Source organism: Diadema antillarum, unplaced genomic scaffold, assembly GCF_040938485.1.
Source record: "Diadema antillarum isolate AM-2024a unplaced genomic scaffold, OU_Dant_1.0 seq00002344_RagTag, whole genome shotgun sequence".
Lineage (NCBI taxonomy): Eukaryota > Metazoa > Echinodermata > Echinoidea > Diadematoida > Diadematidae > Diadema > Diadema antillarum.
In genome coordinates this window covers 89,992-108,244 of record NW_027272959.1, presented here as the reverse complement: position 1 = coordinate 108,244, position 18,253 = coordinate 89,992, and the positions used below count along the sequence as shown (strand labels likewise).

General features: G+C 37.9%; 1 protein-coding gene across 1 annotated transcript in view; it reads left to right on the top strand.

Annotated features, from left to right (window-relative positions):
• The first annotated feature begins 4,119 nt into the window (after positions 1–4,119).
• LOC139714623 (extracellular tyrosine-protein kinase PKDCC-like) overlaps positions 4,120–18,253 on the top strand; it is a 62,754-nt gene continuing 48,620 nt past the window's right edge. Inside the window, exon 1 of the mRNA XM_071626303.1 lies at positions 4,120–4,176. The gene's annotated coding sequence lies outside the window, so the exon portion shown is untranslated. The remainder of the gene's footprint in view (positions 4,177–18,253) is intronic.

Here is an 18,253-nt window from a genome sequence, read left to right as displayed (position 1 = left end):
CATAAAGGTAACGCGTCATGTGGAAAACAACAACAGCAACAGCAACAAATGCATTCATAATTATGGCATGTTGAATACACACAAACACTCAGTCTAAACCTAACTGGAGAAGATTCCACCATTGAATTTAACAACTGCAATATTATCATTATCAATTAAAATTCTACTTGCCGTTGGTATTCTAAACTCGTTGTCCTGAGAGGGTTTAACATTAATTATTATGTATCATTATTTCATCATCCTCATTCTGTTGCTGTGATTTCAATAGGTGGAGGGCCTACATCGAAAAATACATTTTGTGCAAGGTAATTACACATTGATAGGACAAGGGTCAAGGAATTTTATGGAGAGGAATTTACGCCGTATTTTCACCTTAATTCTATATCTCCTCACTCGTATAGATGAAAATAGAAACGAGAGTTCGATGGGCAAGGGATACAACTACGGCCCCGACCACAACAAGTACTATGGCGCGAAGCTCGCCTCTTTCAAGAAGAAACTAGCGGCACGTGAGTGCGTCTCAACACCCCCAAACTACGCGCACAACGTGCGGACGCGCATGCGCAATCTCTACCGACGCATTCTGGCGACCAATCCGGAGGGCGAGCGCTTGTTCAGCGTGGAGAGCGAGCGAGGAAACTGTCTCGTATCGAAAAAGTACGAACCCATCACGTCCCGCTCAGCAGCACTCGAACCCGTCGACGGCGACGGTGGCAGTGGTGGTGGTAGTGTCATTTCTAACGTCGGAGGGAGAGTCAATACTAACGTCAATCTCAACGCCAATGCCAACGCTATAAAAGATGTCACGATAAGGCGGCGACGTCACTATGAAACACCGTCTGGAACGACCTTCGACAACGTAAGAATTCTACAATGATCTAATGATTCCTTTGAAAAGACTCTTAAATACTGGATTATGGCCAGAGGAAAAACAATGTGCATAGTACAACATCAGAGTTTACATACTTCAGTTGATCTTTACAAATATTTTTAAGTACAGAAGCAAACTATCATAAAATTTAGAACGGATTCAATGTTCCAAAAAATCTTATCAAAACCTTTCCACACCCTCTGCTACATGTCAGAGATGCAACTCAGATTTGTGTCGTAAACCCGCACGCTTGCAATAGACCTCTTATAAGAGAGAGTTGTACAGGATTTTGGTCATTTGTTTTGATCAGCTGATCTAAAAGTATGCTTGCAAAATTTCAACTTGAAACATATTTTCTCTGCTCTCCGTAAATCACGTATACAAAAATATACACAGTTTGATTAGTCTGATGGTAATCAGAAGGTATCTAAGAATGTTGATGTTGATTTTTTTTTTAATGTTGTCTCTTCGTCATTTTCTTTCTATATAATGACAAAGATGGCGCCACCACATGAGTACTGCGATGACATCGAGTTCGACAGCATCATTCCCACTGGTGCCGAAGCTTCGCCGACGACACCGACCGACAACACCGTGCTACCGATCACGGCCGTGGCCATGGCCAACGGACTCCGCAGTAAACCAGTCGAAGAGCGAAATCGACAGCGCAAGAGCAACGTCATCAAGCACACGACGAGATTACCGACGGTGTCCAACGACCCTGCCAACCCAAACAACGACTTCTCGTTGTCGTCGTCCACCTCGCCTGGTCCCACTGGGCGTGATCTCCAGTTGGACACCAACAAGAAAGCGAAGATGTTGTCGAAGCGCGAGTGCATAACTGTATCGCCCATCAGTCCCGCCAGAAATGGGAAATCTCCGAAAGATCACCACCTGCTGGAGCAACCGCGGCAGGGAAGAGAACTGAAGGCTCGAAATTTGATTTCGCACTTGCAAAATCTGCCCATACTCAGGCCAGGAAAACACAGTTGAGACATACTTTCACGTTTCCTTGCTTTACACTCATGACTAAGAGAGGAAGAGGCATCCATTAGATAGCTGCATAGACATTATAACGAACGCAATCACAGTAATGACTCGAAAAGAGAATCTGATGTATTTCTATACTCTGCACATGTATAGTCGATAGTCGTCAGGATGAAAAATGTTAATGCTCACCGATTAAGAGCACTTTTTTGTGGTCTTAACATGGACTCTCATCATGTAGTGAAGTGAACAGTGTCCATCTTTATGAAACTTATACCTGAAAGACAGGCAATTCCTAAAATTGACAGTTCAACGCACACAAAGTGTGTCTGGAAGATTGTTGTGTGGATAGCTCCTTTTCATAAAAAAACGCCAGCAGCTCACACTACAACAGTTACACGTGACAAGTCACTGGGGGAGCTTGTTGGTGATGCAGCCGTGGCAACATGCTTGTTTAAGTAATGTAAATACAAACTGTCGTTATCTTCAAGAACCTGGATCCCGACATGAACTGTCTGATTTTAATGAATGATCTACAATAAACGTCCTAGTTTTTAGTCCCGACTGCGTTACCGTCGAAGCCACCAAACACACATCACATTGCAGCAAAAATGATCAGCGCCATCTTTTGTCCATAACAGTTAATCAAACGTTCGAGTTTGCTCTGTCGTCTGCTAGTGCTAGTTTACTCCACTGAATAGTTTCATACTCGTGTTGTTTAGTGGTTTAACGTGACATTGTAAGAATGAAAATTACACCATCATCAGTATTATCTTTATAACAAGCATATTGATGAAGTCTGGTGATTCACTGAAAAAAATACAGTAAATTTTCAAGTGCAATAAAAGCAAGCTGGTTGACTGACACATTGTTCAACACTGTGGCAAGAGTTTGCTATAAATATTGGGATCATTATCATAATCATGGTAGTTATTAGCTTTAAAATTATGTGTATGTATTAAATGATTTCATGTTCGCTTGATTATGAAGGAAATGCAAAAGTTTTCAACAGTTGGTTTTTGCGAACTTCTAGCAAACCACACGATGTTTTAGGCAAAAAAAAAAAAAGAAATAGAAAAGAATAAAGCTCAAGCATTATTATTAGTTATAATGCTCCTGTAAAAGATTAAAGGAGGATTTGCTGGCATAACTGTTTAGACATAATCCTCCTACCTATGATATCAGCTACTTTTGATGACTTATATCTATATTACCATTGGTTGATTATTTGCCTTTGTCCCTTTTCACTTCATTTGGTCATGTAGCATGGAATGCAAGGAATAGACATGTTTAAGAATCAGTTTGAATCATTTTCTTCTGAACTGAACTTGATTACACACCTTTCAAAGTACTGACACAGAGATCTCGCTCAGGTTACACTTGCATTTTAATAAACAAAACTCGTACCAAATCCGACAAGACTTCTGCGCTGCGCTGACAAAGAAAGTTTCATGAGTTCTAGCTTCTAGATGGTGTAGCCCAAGGAGGTGGTATACATTTATCACACATACCTCTGTGGTTCACCTTACACTTATTGTCACAGACATTCATCACATCAACTTTGAGTGCACAAGCCCGTTACAATGTAATACAGTCGCTGAGATCGTCTTGCATAGAAATAATGGTTCATAGAAAACAGATGACAACCATATTTATAAGCAATACATCTTGCAGTCCAGTTACATACCGAGATAATTTGTCAGCAATTGACGACCAGCAACGACCAAGACACAGCCTCTTCTACAAACAGATAAGGTAGGTTTGTAGAGCAAGAAGAGTCAACCATTAATTTATGACTCCCTCACGGATCACCCTTGGCAAAAACAAACAAACAAAAACAAAAAACCCACAAAAAAAGTCTCAAAATATGGTTAGCCTGATACTGTCCCAATAATATTGTTTTTGATCAAATGACTTAATGCTTATCCGCTTGTTTACACAAGTTATATATTTACTAAACATCCCATTACGAATATTATAACATTGGCTCTCATCACAGAGATGATCCCTGAATTATCATGCATATTCCACTCTATTCCTACAAAGAAGTACTAGTACTAGTAGTCGTGCCTCGCCGTGTGTGTGTGTGTGTTTTTGTCACTCGGTCACACTACGTTGTAGTGCAAGCAAGCGGAGGGAGGCCCGGTAGCGGTAGCTCTTGTCCCATTCATCCTAGGATCTTCATCGTCCGAGCTAGCTAGCTGCCTGCAACGTAATAACACGAGCTATTATATGCCCTATGCACTGATCTCCACACGTTTTGTAAAGCTCCGACTGATAGCAGATAGACGTTCTCTGAAGTTTATTTGAGCCAAACGGTAAGTTATATATCATGAATTCAGAATTGTAGATTGATTTGTATGCTTTATACAAGAATACTGGGAGTTTGTGACCCAGAAAAAGTGTTTTGGACTTGATGGATCTTTTCTCTGTCGATGTTTACGAGTTGTCGTTCGTTCCAGTCTAGTCCCATGTATTCATATAAATGTACCGGTATTACAAACGCATTTTTTTTTTTTCATAGCCATCTGTGCGTGAATCCGCACGACTACATTGTACAAAATACAACCGGTATTTGTTTCATTACATTTCGACGAGATCTCTAGCATTTATCCTTTCAATGTAATCATCAGATATCTTGCATTTATGGTGGTTCAAAATTGATGTTAACAGAAGGGCACAAATATCAAATGTCAGATAATTTGATAACACAAGTAAAATTAGGGTCTGCTTACATTGTACAAAAAAGTCTAACGTTAAACTCATCATGTGCCCTCTGCTCTGCTTTGCTCTGCTCTACACTCAATGAGCTCTGCCTGACGGTTGGCAAACAGTTTACTCTTTGAGCTTGTCAGTGTTCAGTGAATGACGAGATCTAAAATTTTAAATTTAATTATGTTGAAATGGGCAGTGTAAAAACCTGTTTTCATTTTATTTTACAAGTGCAGGTTATTTGTCGGTGTTTGCTTACAAGTGTTTGATGGAAAATTGTGTTAAAACTTGGGTTCTAATATGGTATATGATATAGATAGACTAAAGCAAGCTGCCCATAATTTGACCATGACACCACCCACTACATGTAGAAACCTATGCTTTTGTGCACAGTCAAATTATGGCTTGGGAGGTTGAATCGTGGTGCGTGTTTTTTACATGTAAATAAAATTTTTACCAACACCAACATTGTCACATGCTTATAGCGATATATTATAACATATACAGTAGACAGCTGCTGTTGTGTATTGTGAATTCCTCTTAGAACTGTCTGCTCTTTAATATTTCGTAAAGTGGTTTCTAAGTACTAGAGTAACTGCGTCAGTAAGCGGCCGTGCAGCCGTTCGCGGCAGGTACAACATACACGGTAATATACCGCTAAACACAGCATTGCACTGTTACATGCACACTACACATATACTAACACACGAGCAATCAACAAAAACCAACCGATAAAATGGGCACAATCTCTGACGAAAGTGAAATTTTCTCACCTAAATGACAACATATCGCATCCAAAATAAAATTTTCGGTACTTCTTAACATAACAATTAAGAAATAATGGTCCAAGAAACTTGATTTTTTGTCGTTTTCCCGATGCTCATGGATTTTGAAAACATATCCTCACATAAAATAGAACTTTCGCGAGCCGATGTGGGCCGCCATTTTTGTTCGGAAAGTGGATGTTACCATCAAAAAAATTCAGAAAAACACGAGAAAGACATTAACAACACCGCCAGAATTGCGATCTTGTTTGCGGCCAATGCATATGTGCGCCCGCTATTTTCACGTACTTTCGCAATGGGAATTGGCGCTTACGCAATGTTCGCGAGACATGTGAAGGCGTTCAGCTAAAGATCGCGGAGCACGCGCGTATTGCATAGGGATTGTACATCGTGCCGCAAGCAGAAATACTACGTCGCATATCGCCCTTATCGGCGAAAATTGTGCTGGGTTTTGCCCTGGTAAATCATGAAAACTGCGTTGGTCAGTGGTAAATTTCTTTTATGAAAACAATTGCATATTAATGAATAATCTTGTCTATGATATATGAAATGGTTGAAAATAATTTGCCTGATTTGTTTACAAGTTGGAAAAACCCTTAACAATGCTTAAACTGCCGCAAACGGGATATTTTACTCTAGTATCTCACAAAAAGTTAAAAGCTGAATCTTTACCTCGACTGATACTATACCATCCCTTTAATGCTTGATGTCTTCTCAAAGTGCTTCACATGTAGTATTTTTACATTGAATCACTGACAGTCAATTGTGCATACAGTACTCATTTTCAGGGCAATTTAAAGGGCCACGTCATGTTATGGCAAAAAGGCTCTAGTCTTAGGCCTTACTTCTCAATGTATGGGCTGTGATGTCGGCTAAAAATGAAATAAAAAACTAGAATTCATATTTGACCTAAATGGGCTTGGAAAAATGTTGTAGGAGCCGAAATAGTGTGGCTCTGTAAGGTGATGTGTCATACTGGACAGGAAAGCCAATTTCTTACTTTCTTTTGAAGGAAATATACATAGTGCTAAGTGCAATTTGCTCCGAAACCTCACCAGTTGCTAGCCTACAATGTTGCTTCCTGTGTTGCAAGTTAAGCACAAACCTAATACGGTGTGATGATTATCTACTTTATGACTTCAAATCTGTCTTTCAAGATGATGGATACAATTGCATAATAATTGTGAAACCAGATGAACAGTATACACGAGAGCGCATCAGTACATGTTCGTATATCTATACATGTATGTGTTTTGAAAGCACATTGGATCAGGAACATAATTATTATTTTTTTGATGCAAGGCATAGTTTGTACTGTCTTTTCAGTGGTGTGCCTAACTTGAACCTTAGCAGTCTCCTCACCTTTCCGTGCCTGCCTGCCTCCATGTGTGACAGTTTACATCCAACAAACATTTGTCTGTCCCACTGTCATGCACTGTTAACTCCGTGGGGTGAAGTGGATAGGGTGCTTGAGTTTGAATTGCATGTTCTTTGTAGCTTGTAATGTGGTCAGAAATGTTCCCACTGTGGTGTGAAGTTTGACTAGATCAAATAGATATATATGCTTCAATAATTCAGTTCATGCTGATTGTAATTGTATCCAAATATGTTACTGTATTCCATAAGTTCACACAGAAATGAAGGAGTGATATAATTTGAAATGTGCTGTAGAGTTAAATTTCCACAGGCAAGATGGTTAAAAGCGGTATTTACTGTAATATTTTGACTTGTATTTGACTGTCCCTAAAATAGAGGTCATTACATTATGGTGCTATTATGTATCAGTTTGTGAATGCATCAGTTATTTTACTGATTTGGTATTGTATTCTTTTAAGGGTCCCTGCAATAACCAGAATGATTCAACCAACTGTTTAAAAAACAAAAAACACACACCCCCAATAATGAACTGTAAAGCAAGATATATTTGTGGGGTGAAATTTTAGGGCATTGGAGCTGATGACCTTTCTCACGGCATGAAATTTTTGTGGATTGTCATTGGCATTCAATGCATAGTAATAATAATAATGATAATAATAGTTGTTTTTTATATAGCACATTTCACACTGGTTAAAGGACAAGTTCACCTTCATAAACATAAGGATTGAGAGAATGCAACAATATTAGTAGAACACATCAGTGAAAGTTTGAGGAAAATTGGACAATCGATGCAAAAGTTACGAATTTTTAAAAATTTTGTGTTGGAACGGCTGGATGAGGAGACTACTACAGCTTGTGAGTCATATGCGTACAACAGTATAAAGAAAATGTAAAAGAAAATTCAACATATTTTCACTTTTTTCGCATATTAAAAGAGCTCTTGACTTGCCTCTTTCTAAAGGCAGGGGGGAATAATATTGCCCATAACATTTGTCGGTAACGAGTCAGGGGAATGTGTACTTTTTTCAAAAGGTGGAATTTTGTGAAATTCTCTTTATATTTTCCTTATATTGTTGTACGCAAGTTATTCATACACTGCAGTAGTCTTCTCATCCAGCGGTTGCTGCACAAACATTTTAAAAATTCATAACTTTTGAACGGATCGTCTGATTTTCCTCAAACTTTCAATGATGTGTTCTACTAATATTGCTACATTCTCTCAATCCTTATGTTTATAAAGGTGAACTTGTCCTTTAAGTATCTCAATGTGCTTTACAGACATATAGTGTAGGTAACTTTCGCTTGGATTTTATTTTCATTTCTTGGCTCTCGTGAAATTCACGAAATTAAAATGCACATGAACAATCCTCGTTTTGCAGTAATTCTACAACATTTATGTGTGTATGTGTGTGAAAGTCAGTTCTCGAACTATATTGGGACTGTCGTATTGTACACTGTGTATGAAGCTGGTCTCTGGGAGTTCTTGTGAAACTGAATTAAAGAGGGGTAACTGAGGAAGGTGGGGCAGAAGAAGAAGAAGAGATGGGGAGGGAGAAAGTGGGAGGTATTGAAGTAGGGAGAGAGGGGGGGGGGTGGGGTAAGGGGAAGTAGAGTGTTGACACATTGGCAGTTGTTTTTCTGTTCAGGTACAATGAAATATGTCTGTAAACATTCAGGGGTTTGGAACATGCTGAGGTCTGACCTGTAACTGTTCTGATGGAAATGGCTGCGTCTGAGTATTTTTTTTTCTTCTTCTCGTGATCACAGATCTGCCATCCGAGTGTTTGTTTCAGTGGAACTGATGTTTATTCGCAATGACGTTGATGGATTTTAGCAGTGGAAGCCATTTGGCAGCTCACATTGTTGTACACAATTTAAGTCTGAGTGACTTTGTCAGTGATGTCTAAACTCTAATGACATTCTTTCACAGTAAATGCCAGTTGTCTCAAATGCTGTTTCAAAGTTTTTTTATGGCCATACCTTGAGATGACAAACTGAATGTTTGCTGTGCCACAAAATTACTTCATGGAGGGGAAAAAAAGAACTACTGGTACAGTGTACTCTCGTTCTTTCTAGATACAGGGAATAATTTTCATGATGTCGCATCACAATTTGCTATGCATTTTTGTATGACTGCTATACAAAATTTCTTGTGCGTAGCAAGTTTTTTACATGTACATGTAGGACTGTGCAGAACTTTGTTCAAAGTATTTTTCTATTGATCAAAACTGCTAATTTAAATTTGAGAAGTAAAATTATTCCAGTGAGATATATTCACATTTTTCCTTTGTGAAAGCGAGCTGTGTAAAATGTCAAGTTTAAGAAAGAATCATAGGAAGTTTGAAAATCTGTCTTACAATATCAAATATCATATTTTATTCATAAAAGATGTTTCTATTGCACATAACACTTTGTAAACATTGATATTTCCCCTTTATTCCTTTCTGTATCAGGTTATTAAATCATTGATAGGCACCTAGATCTATTTAGCATCATCTGTGCTTCAAATCAGTCTTACTTCCACGTTGCTTGGCAAGGGACTGAACTCTTGAAAACACCAACACGCACTGTAGTGCATGTTCTAATATCATGACAGGTCTTGACAGTCTACAGTGAAGTAGATATGTGGCTGGTTCGGCTAAATTTTTTGGTTTAAATGTACCCTTGTACAAAGTATGTTGCACATTCCTTCTACCCTGTGTGTACATCGTAGGATGAGGCAATACCAAACATTATTGATCACTTCCTTCTTGAGTATGTACGCTGTATCCAGCACTGCAACGAGAGTGGATCGGACTAAATGAATGGAGGGGGACTATATTTAGTCTCTCCCCATTCGCCCCCACCAGTGTAAATTGGTCATGATCTAATTCTTGAGCTACAATTTGTACTTGGTTCTCATGCAGGCAGACAGACCTGTAACCCTTGCTCAGCAAAACAAAGTGAAAGTATCTTTAGTGGCTCACAACTTCACCCTTATACTTAATTTGATTGTCTTGTACTGAAAAGTCCTAATAAGCCTCAAAAAGCACCACCAATATTCATCACACTCAGGTAATGTAACATATAATTCTCTCATGATTTCACATGTTCTATTTCAGGGATGTACACTGTATTACATCTTACAAGTGCTCCAAAAGCCTGTTATGATTACAACAGGGTTTTGATGAAAAGGTATAGAAAGTCTGTTAAGATTACTGACAGGGTCTTGATAAAAAGTTATCAAATGCTACCTCGTCTCATAAACCGTGACAACATGATTGATGTGGTGTGTTACATGCCATGCGCCCTTAAGCCAACCTAGTCAAATTACACCAATGTCATGTTATGTATTTGGCCTAGATATCTTGATTGAGTTATGTACAAATCAGTCTTGATCAGCATTTTATTTCATTTCCTGTGGAATTACGGACAAGCCCTGTGGCATAGCATGACAAGCAGTGCATGTAGATTAGACTATCAATTCCTTATCCGAAAACACAGTTACTTCGTGGCTGGATTTCCAAATGGTCAGAGGAGCGCATGACTTTTCACAATTCTTAGTGTGAACATTCAAGATTAGGGCGTTGAAATACAACACTTCTCTTCCGCTCGTAATTCAATGCCGGAGAGTGTAGAGAGAACTGAGAAGGGCGATTGACATTTGAGTTAAAGACTGAGCACTACATAAATATAAATACGGAGGCATGTCGTGGGCAAGAGTGGGTGTATGATGAGCTGGCAGAAACCCCAAGCCCCTTTCTACTGTTGCCACTCTCACCATTCACACTGATAATGAAAATCGGTGTCATTAGAAAACTTGCAATGCTGCAATGACAGTAGCTAGGCAACCATGCCAAAAGTCATCCATATTGCCGGGGGAAATTGCACAATGGAGTGCAATTTTCCCGACTCTGCTTGAAGTTTGCCGTCACAATTTGCAGTAAAATTCCTCAATGTAAAAAAGGCACAATTTTTGTTATGTGAATTTCACTCAGTATTTGGATAACACCCTGTTGTACGTGTAATGCAAGATGCAGAGTAATTGTGATCAGGCTTTTGTTTATAACATCTGGCAATATCTGTAGGGCTCTGTGAGACTGCTGAGCCAATGTTGCATAATGTGCATTTCAGTGGCAAAATCTCATATTTGAAATAAAAGGCAAACTCGAAGAGATTGTGAAGTGTAGGGGGATCAAGGAGGGAAGAAAAAGTTTTGTCCAAATAATGTCACATACATGTAGAAAGCAATTTAGCAAAGAAATTAGTAATTGATTGAATACTGTTCTCTCTCATCCAGGCTTCATTCTCAGGTTCAATTCAATCATAGTTTATTTCCAATCAACGAAAATCAAAAACATAGTACAAAGTATACATGTCATGAAATAATATTGTTCAAACGTTTGCAAAAGATTCATGTAGTATACGAGATAAATTTCAGAGCAACATACAATAATCAGGAGGAACAATGTATAGATACTTCGTGGGCGAGCGGAAAATAAATTCGATTATGGAAAATAGTGATCCACTAAAAAGCAAAGCTTGGCGGACATGGATCGCTAGATAAATAATGAGTAAATGATATACTATTCAAGTATTTGATATAAGTTATTTAAGTCATTTATAACAATATACATGTAGTTATTTTGAGGTTGAAAATTTGTCTGTTTCCCTTGCTTCTGCCTAATCTGTTACCAAATGATTTTGATTTGGGTATATTGATTGTTTGATTATAGTTAAAGCTTTCATTTCCATTGAGTGTAATCTTATAGCTATACATTTATCACAGTGATAAAATTATGTTATTATTTTTAAAGAAATATGAGAGACATTAATCTAATACAGAAAGTGAATTTGAAAATGTCATAAAAAATCGCTTCAAGAAGACACTGTGAGGGATAGGCCTGCATTTTTTAATTGCTAACCATTCTGGTCTTTTGTGTCCTAGAATACATTCTATTTTATATGTCTGTGCTTTCAGCACGGGGGCGACTCAAATGTTATTTAAAGTTGTGTGGAAATGATGAACGTGGCATGGGAACAGAGGCGACCTTGCTTATTCTTATTCATTATAAACACAGATTAACTTTGCCAGCAAAGTTTGTGAATTTCTATGAACTAAAGTGGATGAAGTCTTGTTCTTGTTTCGAAATGTTTAGTCAGAATATTATACTCTACAGTGTGAATTCTCCTAATTCCATTTCTTCAAATAAAACAATAGTATATTTTTTTAAAAAGAAATTGTACAAAACATACAGAAGAAATCACGTTCAGCATGTACATTTCGAGGACAGAATTACAGCAATTGGTAACATTTAATAGTTGGATTTAGTCATAAATGTGCATTCAAATCTCATACCTTTAGTATTCTTTTTTATATCCGTAACAAAAGGATCCCTGATCTGATAAACCAGAAAGCTTGCCTGAGGTTTGCCCAAGATAAAAACATTTGATAGTTGATGCATTCAAACTGGATTTGAAAACTGTACTCCCATTTCAGGTCTTCTAGTCTACAATGTATTTATCTTGATGGAAACAGGCCCATTTTTGAGAGGAACAAGGAAACTGAAAGCTTGTTTACCAGGTCCCAGGGGAAAGATTTCCATACAGATGAATGCAGTAGTAAACCAGCTTTTCTAGTCATTAAGTCTGCGGTCAAGAAAAGGGGGCTAGTAATTATTCCCAAAATTGTGTGAGCAGTATGAGTAATGTAGAAGAATTTGACATAGACATAGAACAGCAGTTTGCATGGGAGTGCTGTTGAATGGGTCACACAGTTTTAATCAGTTTGCACTCTATTCAGACTCAATATTGACAACGATCACTACTACAAGTGTGTCTACAACAACTTTTATGCATGCATAGTATACACTTGTACTTTGAGGTATGGATATATGCCAAAGATGATTGAGTGTATTCTGCTGTTTCAAGTACTGAAAGAAATGGGGGGGGGGTTTGTTTTGTTTTATTTGCTTTTGAAGTACATGTATTTGTGGCAGTTCCTTCTCGGAACTAGTAAACTCCACTGCGTGGTGTCAGTGTGTGTCACTGCACGTTATATTGCATGCAGACAGCCAGAAAGTCAATACTAGAAAGAGAGATTAGTTGCGCTCCCATGTGTTCCTTTGAGTCCGGAGGGTGGCAACACCGGACACCATTATTGAGGTCTGCGGATTCTTGTCTCTTGGTCATTGACCTGTCTCTTCTCTCATGGAGTCGGCTTTGCAGCATTGTAACATGCTGCCTTGTTAGCAATGGTACGTCTAGGACTTTGTGGTAATAGTGGTTACCAGGTGTGTGAGTTTGTGTGTGAGTTTGTGTGTGTGTGTGCATTAGGGATAAAGAAGAAAAATGATTTTGGGAAGTTTTAACAGGTGAATGTTCTTGGAGTTGTATGTTTTGCAATAAAGTGCAAAAGATGACTGGATTTGTGACCAGTAATAGTACTTCTTGTTGCTATCATACAAGAACACCAGACCTCAAAATTGTTGACAGGAATGGCCTCTTGGCAAGAAGTACTTTTATGATGTTAAAAAAAAAAGAAAGAAAGAATTTGAAATCATTCCAGTGTATGATATTTTAAGTTTGGGACTAGATAGGGCCTTGCTTCTCAACCTTTTTCAACACAAGGCCCACTTTGGCTCCGACAATTTCTTTTTAGGCCCAGTTAGACTGGATATTAACCTCTTTTCATTTTATTTTTATTGCTGACATTGTGGCCCTCCAGTGGGCCACAGCCCACTGGTTGAGAAGTACTGGTTTAGGGGATGAGAATGATGCAGATTAGAGATAAAAAGTTCAGAATTCATCAACATGTATTCTGTATTCATGCACTTGTTGAAAAAATTGGATTCTCAGAAGTCATGTTGGTATCATGCATAAGCATTATCTTCTTGTTTGGGTAACATCTCTTACTCATAAAGACCGTGTGTTGCTTTGAGGTGATCATTTTGTATGAGCCGTACATCAAATTCAAGCTGTAATTGTACCAAGAATTATTGTCTGCTTTATGTAACAAAGGTTAATATTTCTTCAATCATCGAAAACTACAGTAGAGACCTGACGCCTTGCCAAGGTTGTAGTCTCTGTCTAGTCAGAGGATTACAGTATGTCTGCTTTAATACACAGAGAATCAGATTTACATACCTGTGTGCTCTATCGGGTTAACTCGTGGCTCTGGTCAATGTGGATTTAATGTCAACCGTTAAATCCTTGGACTAGAAGATGCTTTAAAAGAATGTGCAGTGGATTGTGGATATAAATGCTCAAGTAATGAAGACAGTTTAAACTGTTAGCACATTGATTCCTCTTGATCCTGTGGAGAGAGAGAGAGATATATAAAAACCCCCAAATATTGTTATTTGTCCATGTTTCACTGTTAAGAAATGAATAGAAGGATTAGAGATGAAAGGTATAAGGTAGACCGCCTGTGGCTTAAATCTCACGAGAACAGCTTTGAATGTGAAAGAGTCAACAGGGCTTGAAATTAACGAAGTGCTGTTGTTAAAGAAGGGAATATCAACAATGCTGCAAGAATTTTGGGATGAATGTGTCGATGGTGCCTACTGTACAGGGTTTTTAAGCCTTCGCTGGTTAGTTTGTTTGTTTTTTCAATTTGAGGCAATAAAGTAGATTCCTTGCAACTTAAGGTTATAGAAAGAGAAACCTTTTTACTACATAGGAAATAAATCATGTGAGATGCAATCACATGCGGTAACATGAAAGCAAATAGCATTAGGGGAAATGGAACATTATGAGAACAAAGAAATGGTCAATCAAAGATCAAAGCATTTGTGAAATAATGCAGCATCTACACAAGTTTTCAGGTTTTATGATGTTATTGTTGTTTTTTGTGCTCCTCCTAACCACATTGCATTTTACACATCTAGGACAGATATCTTAGCTTCTAAAATCCCACAACCTCCTATATGCACAGGCTCTTTGAACTTTCTGCAAAAATTGATGAGAATGTTTCCCAGGTGTAGAATTTGCAGACTCATCCTAAACACGCCCTCACAGTCACGATGTGTTGCACACAACAACACGGTGCATTGATGATGTGTATGCTGTAATGTCTGATGAATCAGCTATTAAAGATGTTTTTCAGGTATTTCTGCATGTATGGATTAAAGGTACTGTTTTACCAGTGGTAGTAGTGATTTTAAAAAATGTTCGAGTTATCACATTTGATGCATATGTGTAGATCAGTTGTATGCAGTATCACAAAACCTCCTACCGTATAAAAAATTTGCAATAAGGCCAAGAATATAAGGAGATATCACCGTTTTTCTCACTAAACAGTAACTGTAGACAGTTTAGTCTAGAAATAATTTTATATACTATTGTTCACATTTTGTATATTTAACAATACTCTATACTGATTAACTTTTTTGCACTGGTTGTTTCTATCCCTGACTCACATTTTAGAACTACATTTTGAAGCACTCGCTTGGTTTTTGTTTCATCTGCAATTGGTAAACAATGCCGTTAAGCCCCAGATTCTCACATTTCTGTGATCTGTTGTTTATTTTTCTCGTTCAGATATTCACCTGTACTATTTATTGTTAGTTTTTTCAAAGGGAAGATTGAAAAATTTTCTTTCATTTGCGTCCTTTGTTTTTCATTGTTTTGGTGGCACAATTTTGAAAAGCCTCTTAATTGCTAAGTTTATATTAAACTGATTCTTAAAATTCTCAATAAATTTTGGAAGATTAAAGTTTCTTTTTTTCTCTCAAATTGGAAATTTTATTGAAAATTTGTCAATGACTGACCAGTTTCATCTCATCTTTCATGAATATAAGATACACATTGAAAATTAGATACATGCAAATTTGATAACGACAAGATGATTCCTGCAGCTGAATTTCTTTTGATAAAGTAATGTGAAATAATCCACTGAAGATTTTTATCACAGATATTTCCACATGAATATATGATTTCAGAAATATTGATACACAGATGAATAGCAATGGAGAGGAACTTGAAAAGGTTATAGTTGAGATGGTGGTTTTATCATCTATGGGGTTTATCAGTTCTTGTTGAATCTTATGGCATTTTTCATTCAGAGTGAATGTTTATCAGGTCGTGGACTGTTGTAGCCTATCTTTCAGGCTCCTGGCTGATTTTTTTTTTCCACCCACAGCTTCTCCAATCTAGTTAACTAGTTTAGTGTTATTGACAAACACAAACAACCAGTTTGTTTACTTCCAGCCAGGCTACATCATGCTCCTCTGAAAAGTGCAGTCAGGGTATTAAAAGAGTCTACTGTAGGTTTACAACTGTAAAATAGGGTTGAGGTTTCAGATACGGATTTGGGCGAAGTTTGGGAAACAACAGACAAGCCTGTAGCAGACATGATGAATAAAACAAATTGGACTGAGCACAAGTAGAGCAACAATGCACAGAGACGGGAAGAGACCATCCGCTTTGCTGCTATCTGTCCCTGCCCACGCTGTGTGGCCGAAAGTTTACGTCGATGTTCAACAATATGCGCAGGAGTATGACTGTGTAGTCTTCACTCAAGACTGGATCACGTATCTGCACGCGGAACGCACACATACTCACGCAGGTGACGTTTCGGCTCGGGAGGGCAGCCAGCAAGCTGTCTCAAAGCCCTGGCTCTTTCCTGGAGAGGCTGTCACACCGTGTCAGGGTACTTGTCAGCAGAGCGGCAATAAATCAGAGCCAAGTTCATGGGAAGCCCTGAGTCACCTTCTTTGAAACTTTCTCTTCTACAGAGCTCTGTGTGTGTTTATGCTTGTAACTCTGACAGAGCAAAGTTTGCTGTGTTGTTGTTCCCCAACTCGTTAGCTGGGGAATTGCAGTATATCTCTATATGAGCACTTCTGTGCACGTTTGTTGGAAAGGTCGGTCTAAAAATAAGAGATTGATACACATCTTGGAAAACGGAGAGGTAGTTCTCAACAACTTATCACACTTGTCACAAGTGAAGGGCGAGTTAGAAGCTCTTTTCAGTCTGATTGCTGTATTTATAGTCTTGTGTGGATGCACCAGAAAAAAAGGAAAAAAGGAATTATGCTCTGATGAGGACACAATAGAATTTCCTCAGCCAAGTTCCATTTGTAGTTGAGTACACATTAATCATGATAATAATGTCATTTTATGCTGTGTATATTAATATTTTCTGTTCAGAGTTTCTGACTATATTGCAAAATGTTTCCCTGAAGGAATTCAGCTTTTCTTTCATTTAAAAAAAAGAGTCTCTTGTCAAAAGTGGATTGGTACCAAGAGGTATCCAAGGAGGTATGTTTGATTTCTTCAGATACTTAATCATATAAAGAAAGTAATTCTGTTGTTGTTTGTTTGTTTGTTTATTTATTTTTGAAGAGAGAACAATAACAACAACAAGTTATTCTTTGCACCTAGTAATGCCTTCCCCACTCTGGAGTTAAATGGGACTACAGTACGGGAAATTACAAGAATGACATGAAGCCACATTTTGCTTTGATTAGTAGTATATGATCGTGTGAAAGGGAAAATCACATCATATTTAGTGCTAAAAGTTTTGGGCAAGTTCCAGTAGTACTGTTTCATACACTTGTGCTTCCACACTACGTAAGAAGCACTCAGGACTTTGCGAAGTTGACAACTCAATACAAAATGGAGTCAGTTTCTCTTAGAATAGGTGTTTGTCACTGCATTTGAATTGGTGTTTGAATTACCTCATAAAGCTACTACTGACTCCCATTACTAGGAAAGTCTAAAGCAGCAAACTGCCAAGTGTCAATAACTGTCTGCAAAGTAAATTGGCTCTTTTTTTGTTGTAGGTGGTCTAGTGATTTCTTTGTCGCCTTCCCTTCCTTTCACGTCTGTGTGGCGTCTAATGAGACTGTACACAAAGTCAGAGACCTTTTAGACGAAGCTCGGCAGCCACCGAAGCATTGGATGCGCATGGAAGAGAATTCTTTTTTTTTTTTCCCCCTCTAAAGTAGATTAATGGGATCAATGGCTGTAGAGTCATCTTGGGTTCATGCTGATTAAAGGTATTATTAACCATTTGCAGATGAAACAAAAACCCAGTGCTTCAAAAGACATGTAGTTCTAAAATGTTAGTTATGGTTATAGAAACGACCAATGTAAAAATGTTAATCAGTATAATCAATATTAAGTATTGTTGAATATGCAAAATGTGAACAATATTTTTTTTTCTGGAATAAAATGGCTACAGTTATGGTTTATTGAGAAAAATAGTGATATCTCCTTATATTTCAGGTTCTATTACAAAATTTTTAGATGGTAGGACGTTTTGTGATACAACTGACCTGTACATATGCATCAAATGTGACGACTCAAACATTTTCTAAATCACTGCTCCCATTGGTAAACAATACCTTTTAGGATTAGGAGAGAGAAGAAAAGCATAACTCATGTTGTTTTTGTTTTGCTGTAATGAATTAGGATGGAGTAGCAAGCATGATGAGGTGAGGCAAGAGAGGAGAGAGATATGGTAGTAGTGATGTACTCATCCTAGCAACAATTGTACCAGCAGTTTGGGCATCAAGTTCTTTTCGTGCCAAATGAA